This window comes from Macrosteles quadrilineatus, unplaced genomic scaffold (assembly GCF_028750875.1).
Source record: "Macrosteles quadrilineatus isolate MER2022 unplaced genomic scaffold, UCM_ALF_1.0 Scaffold_5__1_contigs__length_97177068, whole genome shotgun sequence".
In the NCBI taxonomy this organism is placed as follows: domain Eukaryota; kingdom Metazoa; phylum Arthropoda; class Insecta; order Hemiptera; family Cicadellidae; genus Macrosteles; species Macrosteles quadrilineatus.
Genome location: NW_026542598.1, coordinates 78,443,056 through 78,457,005, shown reverse-complemented (window position 1 = coordinate 78,457,005; position 13,950 = coordinate 78,443,056).

Here is a 13,950-nt window from a genome sequence, read left to right as displayed (position 1 = left end):
TAGCGTATAGTTAGATAATCATTTTAATTCAAGATAAAAAACGAATCCCTTCAAATTGCATGGACAACTTTGAACAAACAATTAGGCAATGCCCTCGATGTACTATGCTTTGACCCGCAAAAGTTATCTTTAATAATTATTGAGATTAAGAGCTTTCATTTATTTGATATTTACAGGGGTTGTCAACAATTTGAGATTTCACTGTCCTTCAAACCCTATTGCTGTCCATCACATACTGGCATACACGAATGGAGTGTGTAAAATTAAGTTTTGTTTCTAAAATGAATTATGGATATGTAACTATTTCATGTATGTAGACCATAAGTATAATAATACCGTCTTGTTATCGTCTTATTATCAAACCAAAAGGGGAGTTTAATATTGCAGCAGGAATACAGCTGTAATTATATTTGAAAGAAATCACTGAACATTAACAGAAATTGCAGGAGAAATGAAAGTAGTTTACCCAGCTTCTTAATGAGCGCCTTTCTTAAACTTTCATTTAACTTTATTGCACAAACTTTATTACAAAAATGGCACACAGTCATTACATTATAAAAATCAAATATTAATGAAATTTCCTTAGTATAACAGTTTTAAATTTATATTCAAACCTGATAAATATAACTTGTTGTTTGTTTTTTTGACAACTTTTATGTTTTAAATGTTATAGTAGGCATAATCGATTTAATAGCATTTTTTCCCTTAATAATCGGTTTCTTTTTATATAATGCTATTAGAATCTTATCCACCAACACATTTATATCACATAACTTTATCGTTCAGCTGGAAAAACTGCAAATTGAAAAGAGCAATCTCTGGCTCACTAATCCAAACATTCAACTTATCATTTCTTATCCAGTATTAACAGGCCCAAAGGTTCCCCTAGTGCGATATAATTTTTGCAGTAAATATAACATTACAAAACTATTGGTCTGCAGTATTGGTGTTTAAGTTTATAGAAACAATACAAAATATCGAGTAACTTTATAGAGTAAGTTTTCAATTTGTTAATAATATTTAGGAAGTAAAAGTAGTTTGTCTAATCTCTGCAAACCTGAGTAGCATTGCATTATTATTTATTGGCCTTGTATTATCACACTTATTATACTATACTAGTGTTGATATCATTTCAATTGTGTTTTACATAAGACAATGCAATTTCGATGGGATATTTCTGCACCCTGTAAAAGATTTTTTTTCAGATTGTACTTTTGTCCTCCAATTACATATGGAAATGTGTTACTCATAATTTCATCATGTAATAAAACAAAAATTATACGATTCATTTATAGAAATTACGTTCATGGTACACACCTACTAACAATATAGTTTATTTGGTTATTTAAACATTGGATTTAATTATTTTTGTTATGAGTGTTCTGCGGAAGAATCATTACTGTAAATAATGTATAGTTACGTACCAATGAATTTGTATTAAATAGTAGAATAAAATCATGCATCACGAAATATACCACTATGGTGTTTATTATATATATGTGCAAAGGTCTATGTATAATAAGCCCGCTCGCTTACTTTACACAATTAAATTTATTTTGTATAAAACTTTGAACAATGATAAGCAACTTGTTGACATTATTTGATGTATATTTATATAAGTTTTCAATCACTGAGTAAGTAGAATTAATCGTTATTATTTTCAGGCACTGTTTATCACGGATAAATTTGGCTGATTTTCAACACATTAAACAATAAACATGGCTTTTTGTCACCCTCCCAAATCATACAGCATAAATCAGCTGGTACTATCGAACAGCTGCTTCCTGTTCAGCAAAACTGCATTAAAATATCGTACCAGATTCTTACGAATTTCTCGGTGATGAATCCTATTCCTAGATTTACTTTTACAATATCTTGACGAATTAGACAACATTTCGTAAATACTATGTACAATTTAAATTGATTAGTATAATTTAGAATGTGATTCGGAATGCCACAATACCCAAGATAGTAAAATAGTAAAATCTGCCCTAAAATTGCAGAATACTATATAGTACTATCCTGTACTATATTGTACGGGACTGAGTTACTCTTTAATTCATTATCAAAATTAAATTTACTGTAACTATCGTTTATCAGTAGGCACGATCAATATCGTAAAATAAGCTGTTTTCCGATGACATTTGAAAAAAGCCAACCTTTTTTATTGTTATGTTTAAAACTAAGGGTCGTATTTTACACTAATTAAAACATATAGATCCAATACACATTGTGTCATTTAAATAAGTCGATTCCATCAAACCATTATATTTAATTAAAAATCCGCGTCCCAATCTGGTGTTCAACTAACTGTCCAAGCAAAAAGTTAATTTATCTCATCACTCTGTTTTACTGCACTGCGGGACTTTTGTTAAACTCACTTTTTGTATGTTTACTAAACTTTAAGCCTTTGAACGACATAGTGGAAACAAGTTTTTTTAGTGACTAAAGTTGATTGTTACAACTCTTAACTACTTTTGGGCTACCATGTTTTGGTAGGCAAAAAAAATGGGCAAAAGTTCATGACAAAATTCAAACTAATTTATTATAATGTACGTCAAAATAATAAGTTTGTTGTTAACAGACAAGACCTACAAAGTTAAGAGATAAATTTCCCCTCGGTGCAACTCAAATATATCATAACAAGGAACTGTCATCCGAACTTGCTTTACATCCCTCCTTATAAGTCCAAAGTCACTTTGGAAATAATATATTAAGACAGCTTTAAATATACACTATTTCCAGTTATTGCAAGAATCATAAAATGTATTTATGTTAATCTACTTAAAATTTACCATAAAAAATATGTATGTAAGATATATGTCTGATTGAAACAAGAAACAAAGAGGGCAAACAAATATTGTATTTTGAATTGTGTTTTGGACCACGGCCATAATACAATACTTTGACAACGACCAGAAAACTCCAACAAACTAGGTAATATTAGTTACATTAGGTTATAACTTTGGAAAATGTTTTTTGACGTTAAAAATAATGTAATATACGGTACGTTTACTTTTTTACTATCAGCCTATGTAACTGCAAAAATCTTACATTAATATTATCATTTTAACTAGCGCTATGATATACTCATATGTCAAAATCATATAGTTCCGTCCTTATCTGGAAAAATTTCTATTTTAGGACTATTATAAATTTAAAAACTTGCTATGTAAAAATTGTTTGGATGGAGTCGGAACTATATGATTTTAACATGAGTATATCGTAGCGATCATTAAAACGATGATCCCAATGTAACTTTTGGCATTCATGTAGGCTCATAGTAAATAAAAGTAAAGATAAAGTTTATTATATTATTTTTATAACGTCAAAAACAATTTCCCAAAACATTATTTTAATGTGGCTGATTTGACCCAGTTAGTTTTAGAGTTTCCTGGTCATTGTTGAAGTTTTTTGTTAGTATTATGGCCGTGGTCCAAAACACAGTTCAAAATAAAATAGCTGTTGTTCCTCTTAAACATTTTTTTTTTCAATCATACACATACATGTCTGAAATGCTGACTGAGTTAAATTTTATTTAGTTTAAGTTAAAAATTAACCCGTTGATGAGCGTTTAAACATTTCTAAAGTTATTGTTGAGACACGTGTTGATAATAATACATAACATGATTTTAGCAATAATTGTAAATCTGATAACAAAATTCAATACTATAAATAATTTTAATAGAAATAATTTTTGTAATAGAATCCCTGAAAATCCATCGTTATATGGACTCTATTTCCTTTCTTTTATTCACAATGTTCGTTTGCTTCAAAGGTAATAAACTACCTATTTAAGTGTTAAAACAAATAATAACCTCTTGAATAGCAGTCATCAGGAAAAGGATCAGTCAATCAGAAAGAGTGGATTAATAGGCTACTCATAGAGACGTTAATGAACTTGTTACAAATGTGTTATACTCTTTATGCAATAATGTTAATCAGTAAGCCTTTACAATACGACAGGGTATAGTATTGTTATTATACTTATAGTTATCTATATATAAAGCCAGAAGTACCCATGAACTTTTGAGAAAACTCCAAGTCACACCCGTATAAACCATATACTTAAAATGTTAGTCATGACGAGAAACCTTGCGCAAAACATCCATTATTTTATAAATTGCCCTTTAAGTTCGTAATTCCTTTCTAAAGGGAACTTGCCATATAACTAATGTTAAAAATACCTCAGCTGTATTTATTTGTTTAATGTATTCTGTTTTGTTTATTTAAGTTTACCTTAACCAATCAATAATTTTATTAATACTTATGAAGTCAAACGGGGTGAAGCCCGTGGGTAACAGCTAGTTATAATATATTCCTTTTTTTCTCTACGAGAACATATATTTTATCAACCAACAACACAACCAATCACGTTGGCTCAGAACAGAGGCAGACCTTTTGTCCTTTGTCTGTATTTGTCAATGTCACGTTGACCAACGATTTTTTAAACGATTTACTTCAATATGAACAGGGAACTGATCAACATTTATCCAGATTATATTTCAGATAATAATCTGTAATACGTACACGTATTTAACTAAGTAGTGTAGTTTGGTATTTTGTGTGTAGAACATACTCTTTCGATACATTTATATCTGTGCTATGTATACAGTTAGTACTCATGGCTGCTAATAATCTTATTTAGGGGTTAGAGTAATGTAAAAATGGTCACCGAATCAGAGGTTCGTAATTTAAGGAGTACTAGCTACTGTGTACCCGTGCTTCACAACGGGATGATGTAGTCTAATATACTGCCTAATCCAAACACTTGTTTAGGAGATCGAATTTATAAACAAAAAGCCACAACATTTTTACAGAGAAAGCATGACCTACATTGTAATTGTGCTACTGTTTTCATTAAAATATATTAATAACATAAATTTATAAACTTATGGTTGTATAATCTTTCTTTATTTCCCTAAACTAAGACATAAATAAACCTACCACATAGTTGTGTAATAGCTATTTACCTTACAAGTGTAGTAAGAGCGTTTTTACATCACGCAAGTGAATGTTGTGCAACGAGCGGAAGCGAGTTGCATAATTTACCTAAGTGATGTAAACACGCTCTTGCGTAACGTGTAACGTACACGATTTTACCTGACCCGACAATATACAGGAGGTTACGAACAATATTTTTCATTATCCATTTCACTCATCTTCTAACAGTAACGTTCATTTACAAACAAAAGCTAGGTTAGGAAAATTCTTCAAAACATAACAATAAAAATCAAGCGCACAGCTGATTTATAGCGTTGAACGTCGTTGGCTCCATAGAGGTATATTTTTTAAGTTAAGCACTCAATGTTATTTAAACGGGTTTCATTACCTCACCGAGTGAGTTTTTTTTCAACTTTACATCACTCGAGAAGTAACGAAGTTATATACATCACGCTTGGGATAGGGAAGTTTTACATGGCGGGTTAGGTAAAATATTTTATTTAATTTGATTGGATCAGCTGTCTGAAGTTGTGATATAAGCATTTAGAAATTCTGACTCTTTAGATTGAAATGTCAACGCGGTAAACAGAGTTTGTGAACTTTCTCATGCTTCCATGGAGACCAATGAATATTTACTTTTAAAAACCTCATCTCAAAACTTTGGACATCCAAGTGGTGTAGCCCGAGAAGAACTCTGGGAAGTGAATAGGCCTATGACATTCCTAAAAAAAGTCGGGACCACGTAAGTTTGCAGTTGGTGGCAGCCAATCACAAGACAAGGCTAGTGCAATGTTGTCACATCATTCATTGACAACACTAATTAAAATATACAAAGCAATATTTTCAAATCAGCTGGTATTATTAGATTTGGCAACACCGCACCGTTCTCATTGGTTCATTCAATACCTTATGGTAAATAGGCTCCTCCCTCAACTGCAAACTTATGTGGTCCCGACGGTCCCGACAAGTGCTTAATTTGTGCTGTATCGGTTTCGTATTTTAGTCGTGGCAGCCGCACAGACACCACTACAATTTAATAATAGTATAGATAGATTAAATTTCATCACTAAGAGTGAATATTTTCAATTTCAGTTTAAAGAATGAAGCGAAAACGAAAGGAAAGATAAATTCAATAAATTGTCAATAATTATCAATCATTGAGATGGGGACGCCACCTAGGTGCGTATTTTAACCAAAATATGTAAAATGGTGTGAGAAGATCTGAGTTACTATGTTACTGACTAAGATAAGCTATTTCATTAGCTAGGATCTGTATTATTTTACTAAGAATTAAGTGAATGCACTGTTTTATGTCATAACTCAAACTCAACTAACTTTATTTACCTGTTTACAAACATAGAATAACAAATAAACATATGATAATAATTAATAGAAATTAACAGGTGTTATGAAATAAACTGTTCTCACAACATCCTCCCTTTTAAGTTTGAAAGTTCTTCAACCAGCTTGGTTTTTGTATATTTCTCTTTGGACGGTTGTATGGTTCTGTTTGATGTGTATTTGCTGACAAATTTTGTTCACTGTTTTCCTCTCTTAAATAAGGGGCAAGTTTGAGGTGGAATCGATTTCTTCTCACATTCCTCTTATCAGTTTCAACAATATATGAACGAGGGCTGTCCAGGATTTTCACAATTTTGCCATGTCTTCTAAGGTCCACAATCCAAACTGGGTCTCCTATATGAAGAGGATTGAGAGTTTGCACTTTGTGCCTTCTATCATAGTTGTGTTTGTACTTCTCACGATATGTTTCTTCTCTCCCTTTAAGATCCTTTAGATCTGGTTTTCCACAAAGCAAATGTCCTGTCTGAGGCAATGTGCTCCGTAATCGCCTGTTCATAAGAAGCTGAGAGGGACTGAACCCATTCCAGAGGGGTGTCGTTCGATAGGCTAGAAGCGCTAAATAAGGGTCTTCCACATTTTTCTTTAGAATCATTTTGGCGATTTTCACTGCCGCTTCAGCCTCTCCATTGCTTTGGGAAAATTTTGGGCTACTTGTTACATGCTTGAAGCCATAAACTTTGGAAAATGTCTTGAAATCTGAATGTTCAAGGACTTGAAATTGAGACCCACAGTCAGACCTAATTTCTTCTGGAATGCCATGTCGACAGAAAAAGGCTTTGCATCTCATTATTACTTCTCGTGATGTTAATGACTCTAATTCAGCTATCTCAAAATATCTGGAGTAATAATCTGTCACAGTCAAATGGGAGAGACCTACAGAACCTACAGAAAATGGGAGAGGTGCTCTTGAAAGAGCATCAGGAACTAGAAGCTGCTTTCCAGGAATATAAGTAATTGAAAAATCATATCTCATGAGACGCAATCGAATTCTTTGAATTCTTGGAGACAATTCATCAAGATGTTTGGATTTCAAAATTTGAAGTAGTGGTTTGTGATCTGTTTGTATTGTTATTCTCTTGCCAATAATAAATTCTTGAAACTTTTCACATGCCCAAGCAACAGCTGTAGCCTCCCTCTCGATGTTTGCATAGTTTTTTTCAGAAGGAAGAAGGCTTCGGGATGCAAATGATACTGGTCGTATAGAACCATCATCTTGAACTTGAGAAAGAGTTGATCCTAGTCCTTGAAGCGAGGCATCACAGGAGATAATTGTTTCCCGATTTACATCGTAAATGGCTAGGCAAGGAGAGTTAGTCAAAATGAGTTTTATTTCATCAAATGCCTTCGCCTGTTCTGGACCCCATATCCATGGAACGTTAGCTTGAAGTAGTGAATTCATTGGGGCCAAAATCTTAGCTTTGTCAGGAATAAACTTACCAAGAAAGTTTACCATCCCATTGAACCTTTGAAGTTCTTTTACGTTTTTTGGGCAGTCCATTTTGAGAATGGCGGAAACCTTTTCCTTATCAACAGAAATTTCATCGGATGAGAGGAAATGCCCGAGGAATTTAATACTTGACTTCCCAAACTCAGTTTTGTCTTTGTTAAGTGTCATTCCTACATTTTTAAGCTTTTCAAGTACTTGCCGAACAACTGTATCATGTTCTTCTTTCGTTTTGCCCCAAATCAGAATATCGTCCATATGGACTGCGACATTTGACTGGTTGTCTAAGATTTTGTTCATGCATTTCTGAAAATGTTCAGGTGCTGATGTGATTCCAAATGGAAGTTTGAGAAATTTAAAACGTCCAAAAGGGGTAAGGAAAGTAGTTAGATCCTGGGAATTTACATTTAAGGGGACTTGCCAAAAACCACTGTTTGCATCAAGTTTTGAAAACCATTTTGCTCCTGAGATTGAGCTGAGAGACGTTTCAATTTTGGGAATCGGATGATAAGACCGGGATGGATTCATTCAACTTTGTTAAGTCAACACATATGCGGACATCTCCATTAGATATAGGCACTACTACCATTGCTGAGCACCATTCAGTAGCATGCTCAACTGGGGTGATTACATTATTTTGTACCATACTTTCTAGTTCTTTTTTCACTCGACACATTAGGGGTAAAGGTACTGTCCTAGGAGTGGTTATTGCGTATGGCTTTGCGCCATCCTTAAGTGCTATTGTGTAGGGATCAGGAATGACGCCCAGACCACTAAACATTTCATGGTATTCGGTAAAAAAGTCACTGTCTACCTCTGCAACTGAATTAACAAAAGTTAAAATCTTCAAGTCCTGTATTGCTGGACGACCAAGCAAGGGTGTTATGAGTCCCTTCACTACGTATACCATGTGATTTATTTTAACATCTCTGTATTGGATATTAGCTCTAACACAACCTACAGTTTCTAATTTTGTTCTACCAGCCCCAAACAACTCAACTAGAGTCGGCTGGATCCTACTTGGATCAACTATGCCAGGGGGAATTACTGTTACATCTGCCCCTGAATCAATTTTAAATGTTTGTGGTTTTCCCTCAAATACTAATTCTAGTTTCCAGGGCTTACATTTCGACCCATCCCCAAGTGTACCTATGAATACTTTATTATTTGAAGGTCCAAGTTCACTTACTTCATTTTCGTCAGTTACTTCCTGTGCTTCTTTAGAACTGCAGACCTTCGAAAAGTGACCAATCTTTTTGCATAAGTTACATGTTGCGCTTTTTGCTGGACACGTGCTTCTTGGATGGGACGGTTTATAACCACACCAGATACATTGCGCTGGGTATTCTTGTTTCTTTTGACGAAACCTATATCCTTGATTTTGGTTTGAACTCGATGACGTAGTTGCTTCAATTTGAACTCTTTTCTCATCACATAAATCTGCCTTCTCTTTCTTTACGTTATCTGCATGTCTTATTACTGTAATGGCTTTGTCTAAATTCATCTCGGGATCTAGCAACAAGCGATCACTAAGTTTCTCATCATTTAAACCCAGTATTAGTACCATCAACACCATTTCATCATTAAGTGAACCCCAGTCACAGGTTCTAGCCAAGGAATGGAGACTAACTATAAACTCTTCAACTGTTTCATTAATTTTTTGTTGTCTCTTCAAAAACTTTGCTCTTTCAAAAATTAAGTTCCTCCGTGGAATAAAATGTTTGTCAAATAAATCTAAGACTTCTTCAAATGTTAGCGTTGATTCGGTTGCTAAATTAAAAGATGCAAAAATCTCATCAGCTTTCTCACCTAATGTGTATATAAGAGTGTTGATTTGTTTGTTCTCAGACTCTTCAGATAGCCCAGATGCTGACCGATATCTTTGAAATCGTGTTTTCCATCTTGGCCAATCTGCTGGTACAAAGGAGAAACTAGCTGGAGGTTGAATAACTGAATGAGTGTTTGATACAATGATTGACTTCGTAGTTGAATTGTTGTATTCATTTTCTCTGCTTCTTTCATTTTGTTCTTGTTCATTTTCATTATCTTCATAGTCAGATTGTTTCCTTCTTGGATTTCTCTTCTGAGGCATAGCTCTAAACCGCTGCCACCATGTATTATTTTACTAAGAATTAAGTGAATGCACTGTTTTATGTCATAACTCAAACTCAACTAACTTTATTTACCTGTTTACAAACATAGAATAACAAATAAACATATGATAATAATTAATAGAAATTAACAGGTGTTATGAAATAAACTGTTCTCACAACAGGATCATTTTACTTAAAGCCCAGTGGCCAAGAAAAGCTGTTCACAGTTTCAAGCTATTTTAAAGCTACTGACTTTTCTCATTGTAAGGCAAGCACTACAACCTGCTCGCCAGCTTGTATAAGCTGATTTGTGCTTGATCAGCTACCATAATTTGTGGAAAATAGTAAATCTTAGAACTAGCTGCAATATTGCTTGAATCAACCAAAAATTTTACATTAAAAACTTAGAAGATGTGAGATAGAAGGTGATGATTGGTTTAGCAGAATATTGCACTTTTTGCTGAGCCATTGTCCCAAGCCTGGGCTCAATATGCGTGCATAGACTCGTTATTGTGCAGGAATATTAAACTTTTCATGGCTCTTGGCGAAACAACTGTTGCTCGAAACTATTTAAAAGTTTAAATATTAAACTTGGATAAAACTCTTAGCGTTGACTTTGTGGTAAACTTGTTTCAGATAGTTAACAGCGATTTATACAACATACGTAATTTCTGTTAAATTAGTTCAACAAATTAATGGATAGTTAAACAGGGAAAATTAAGAATTTAACCACGGTTTATATAATTTTTACTTTTTTATACCATACATTTGGAAATCAAAGATATTATTGTGTTTCATATAATATTTCAATTAGAATTTTGGTGGTTTACTTTTTACTTTTTGAGTCTTGAAAGTTGATTGTATTTGTCTATTCTGTTTCCTGTTTGTATACGTAGGCCTATGGGTAGTGTTAATATTTGTAGTAGTTATTAATAATGTTACCTTCCGGCGTTCTTATTTGGAAAATTTGTAGATTCTTTGACTCTCCAGTAGTAAGAAATGAATTATAATTTATATTTTTACCAAGGTTAATCAATTCTACGAACAAATACTAATTGGAGTTGTATTCTACGAGTGACGGATGCGATTCCCAACAACCAAAAACGTGATGGGTGATCACTCACGGAGATAACATCTTGTATGGTTAATCTGCGATTGACGTGTGGTCGTGACGTCATGCACAGCTTGTGTTGTGAGAGATACATTTGCTTCCTTCTCTCTGGATGAAAACCCCAAATTAAAATTGAATTTGAGAAAAAAATATAACACGTATATTTGATTTGTGCAATAATAAGCATTACATTATCGTAATTAGGTTAAGATACACATTTATAAGGTTGTTTGTTTTTTATAACAGAAACATTTTGTTTTTTAATTAGAAGTCTAAGTTAGCTACTTAGAGTAAAAATAACAATTTTTGTTAAACATGAAACACAGCGATGTTGTCATGGGATGGAAGTAACTTGATTTGTCGTCTCCCTGGAAACTATCGTAATATCCGTCAATTCAATCGAAACAAACCTGATTCTCTTGAGATTTTTATAACAGTGAAAATATTGAAACGCGTTTTCATCTTTCTAAAATATTTCAGGAGGGAAAATCTAAACGTCTTAAGTATGTTTGCTCGAGATTTGAAAACATTGAATTACAGTTAATGACACCAACACGTCTAATACTTTTCGTTTTTAATAACTAAACCAATCATAATTAAATTTCAAAGAACAGGTTATTATAATTTAAAAATGTTTTTATACAGTTTTCTTTTACTTATCTATTTAAATATAATATGTTATGTAAAACCTTTGGTCACAACACTTTTAATAAGAATTTTCAAACTGGTTATTGTTTTACCTTGATTATAAAATAACGGTATACAAAAAAACTTGTTGATTTATTTAGGCTTTAGTCTGTCTCCAAGAAATAAAAGTTTTGCCATTAGTATGGCTCTAACACATGTTTTGGGATTAACATTTTGTGTTTTTGTATTATTGTTGGTTGTAATGTGCTGTGTTCATGTTGAAAAATATAAAACTGTTGTACTCAATTATTTTTACTGTTGATTATTTTTAGCGATTTTTCTCTCTATCAAAGTTTTCCTCTCTTTTCACTTAAACTCTAAATATTAGATCTCAAGACACATCAAGATTTACAAAGAAGAAAATAGTTCAAGGTAAATTTCTTCCTATTTGGTACTACTCAGAACTGAGGTTAAATTGTATTCTAACCACTCTGATTGTCTCCTCTCTAATCATTTCAGATGGGTCACAAGTAAATAAAGTGTACATAATTAAATAGTTGATCTACAATAAAAAGGTTAACAATTATTACTGTTCAATTTAACACTATTATAAGTATTTTTGATGCAAACATACCTAAAATTCTCTCCTTGATTTTTAAAGTAGGCTTTGCTCTTATAATCAATGAAAAACGTAATAATATCTTTAAACAGCAATAGTTTAAGATATTTTAATGAAATATTAAAACACAAAGTTGGTACCATTCACAACAATTTATACTTAAACCTAGGCCTACATGATTGCAAGTATTTCAACAAACAACTAAGTTCATTTAGTTCATAGTACTACAGTGAATAGTAATACAACAAACCTGCCATAATATTTTAATAATATAATTTACTAAACTGACACCTTACGAGTGTTTTAATATCATTAATCCTCGGCTTATCTTGGTACTCCATTAACTAGACAAATTGCAGGGTTTGATTTATCTTAGTCGAATGTTCTCTTTATCTTGTGTAACGTTATGAAATTATTGTAATTCAAGATAGTAAAACTAATAAAAATAGTACGGTAAATTTGCATATTGCTGTTAAACCAAGTAAATTTTCAATTGTATTTAAAAAATCAGATCAATACAAAAATATCAAACATCCATGATAATATTCTCTTTCATCAATAGTGCCACTATATACGTATATATTTTAAAATTAAATAATAAATGTGATAGTACAAAAAGAAACGTTCTACTTTTAAATTCAGTTAGGAACTTAGCCGAGACAAACAAGTTTAGTTTATTGAACTGAACATTGGACGATGCCAGTGTTGTTCTGAACATTGCTCAAAGTTCTGGACAACGACGAGAACCAGAATAATACGTCGGGTTACTGATATGTGTTTTGTCAGTTTCAAATTAAATCACAGCAAATAATACATAGAAATTTGTTTTTTGTAAAACAGAGGTACCTGCAACTAGTTCTTCCGAAGAATTTTGGTGTTGCTGGAAAAACTATAGCTGGTTTGCTACATGTTGCTAGTTTTGAGAAATCTGCATACAAATTATTAAAGTAAACTCTTTCAAGTAGTTTTTAGAATTAATATTCTTCATGTGTTGTACACTTCGGTATTTGAAAGCCCTAATTGAGACTTTGAATTAATATTTAGTGATACTCGGGTTGATTGATATGGTAAGTTTTTATTCTACTAAGATTTTAGAGATGTCAGTCAACACTGAGTTTAAGTAAATCAAATCAAATGTAATTTTGCCAGCAGATCGGAACCTAAGAGTGCAGGATTTCTACCATTATCATATTTTTACAACTTCTTCCTAGGGTGAACAAATTGTAAAATTGGTTATAAAATGAAAATAAATCCCAATTAAAAATACACCAATGAGGTAAGTTTCAGTAAGTATATGCATATTTCATTGTGGAAATGTTTGTATGACTGTAGGTAAACTACCATTTAACTTAAAATTGTTTGTGTATGGGGGTATACCTACATTTTAGCGAATTTCCCATATAGGGAATAAGCTATTACCGTAGTACTCATGGTAAGACCTGGACGCGGGACCGATTTTTTTTTCGTTTTGAGGTCCCTAGAGGCCAAAAACACCATCCGTTCAAATTCATATATATATATATATATATATATATATATATATATGTGTGTCCGTCAGCACGATAACTCGAGCAAAAATGATCCGATTTTGATGAAATTTGGTACAAACGTGTAAACCTACGTCTATTCGAACGAGTTCGCGATCCAGCATGATCGGACCATGGGAACGGGTGTTTACGGGGGGTTTTATGGGGTAAAAATAGGTTTTTCCCAATTTTGACCCAAAAAACATAAAATTTAGCAATTAATT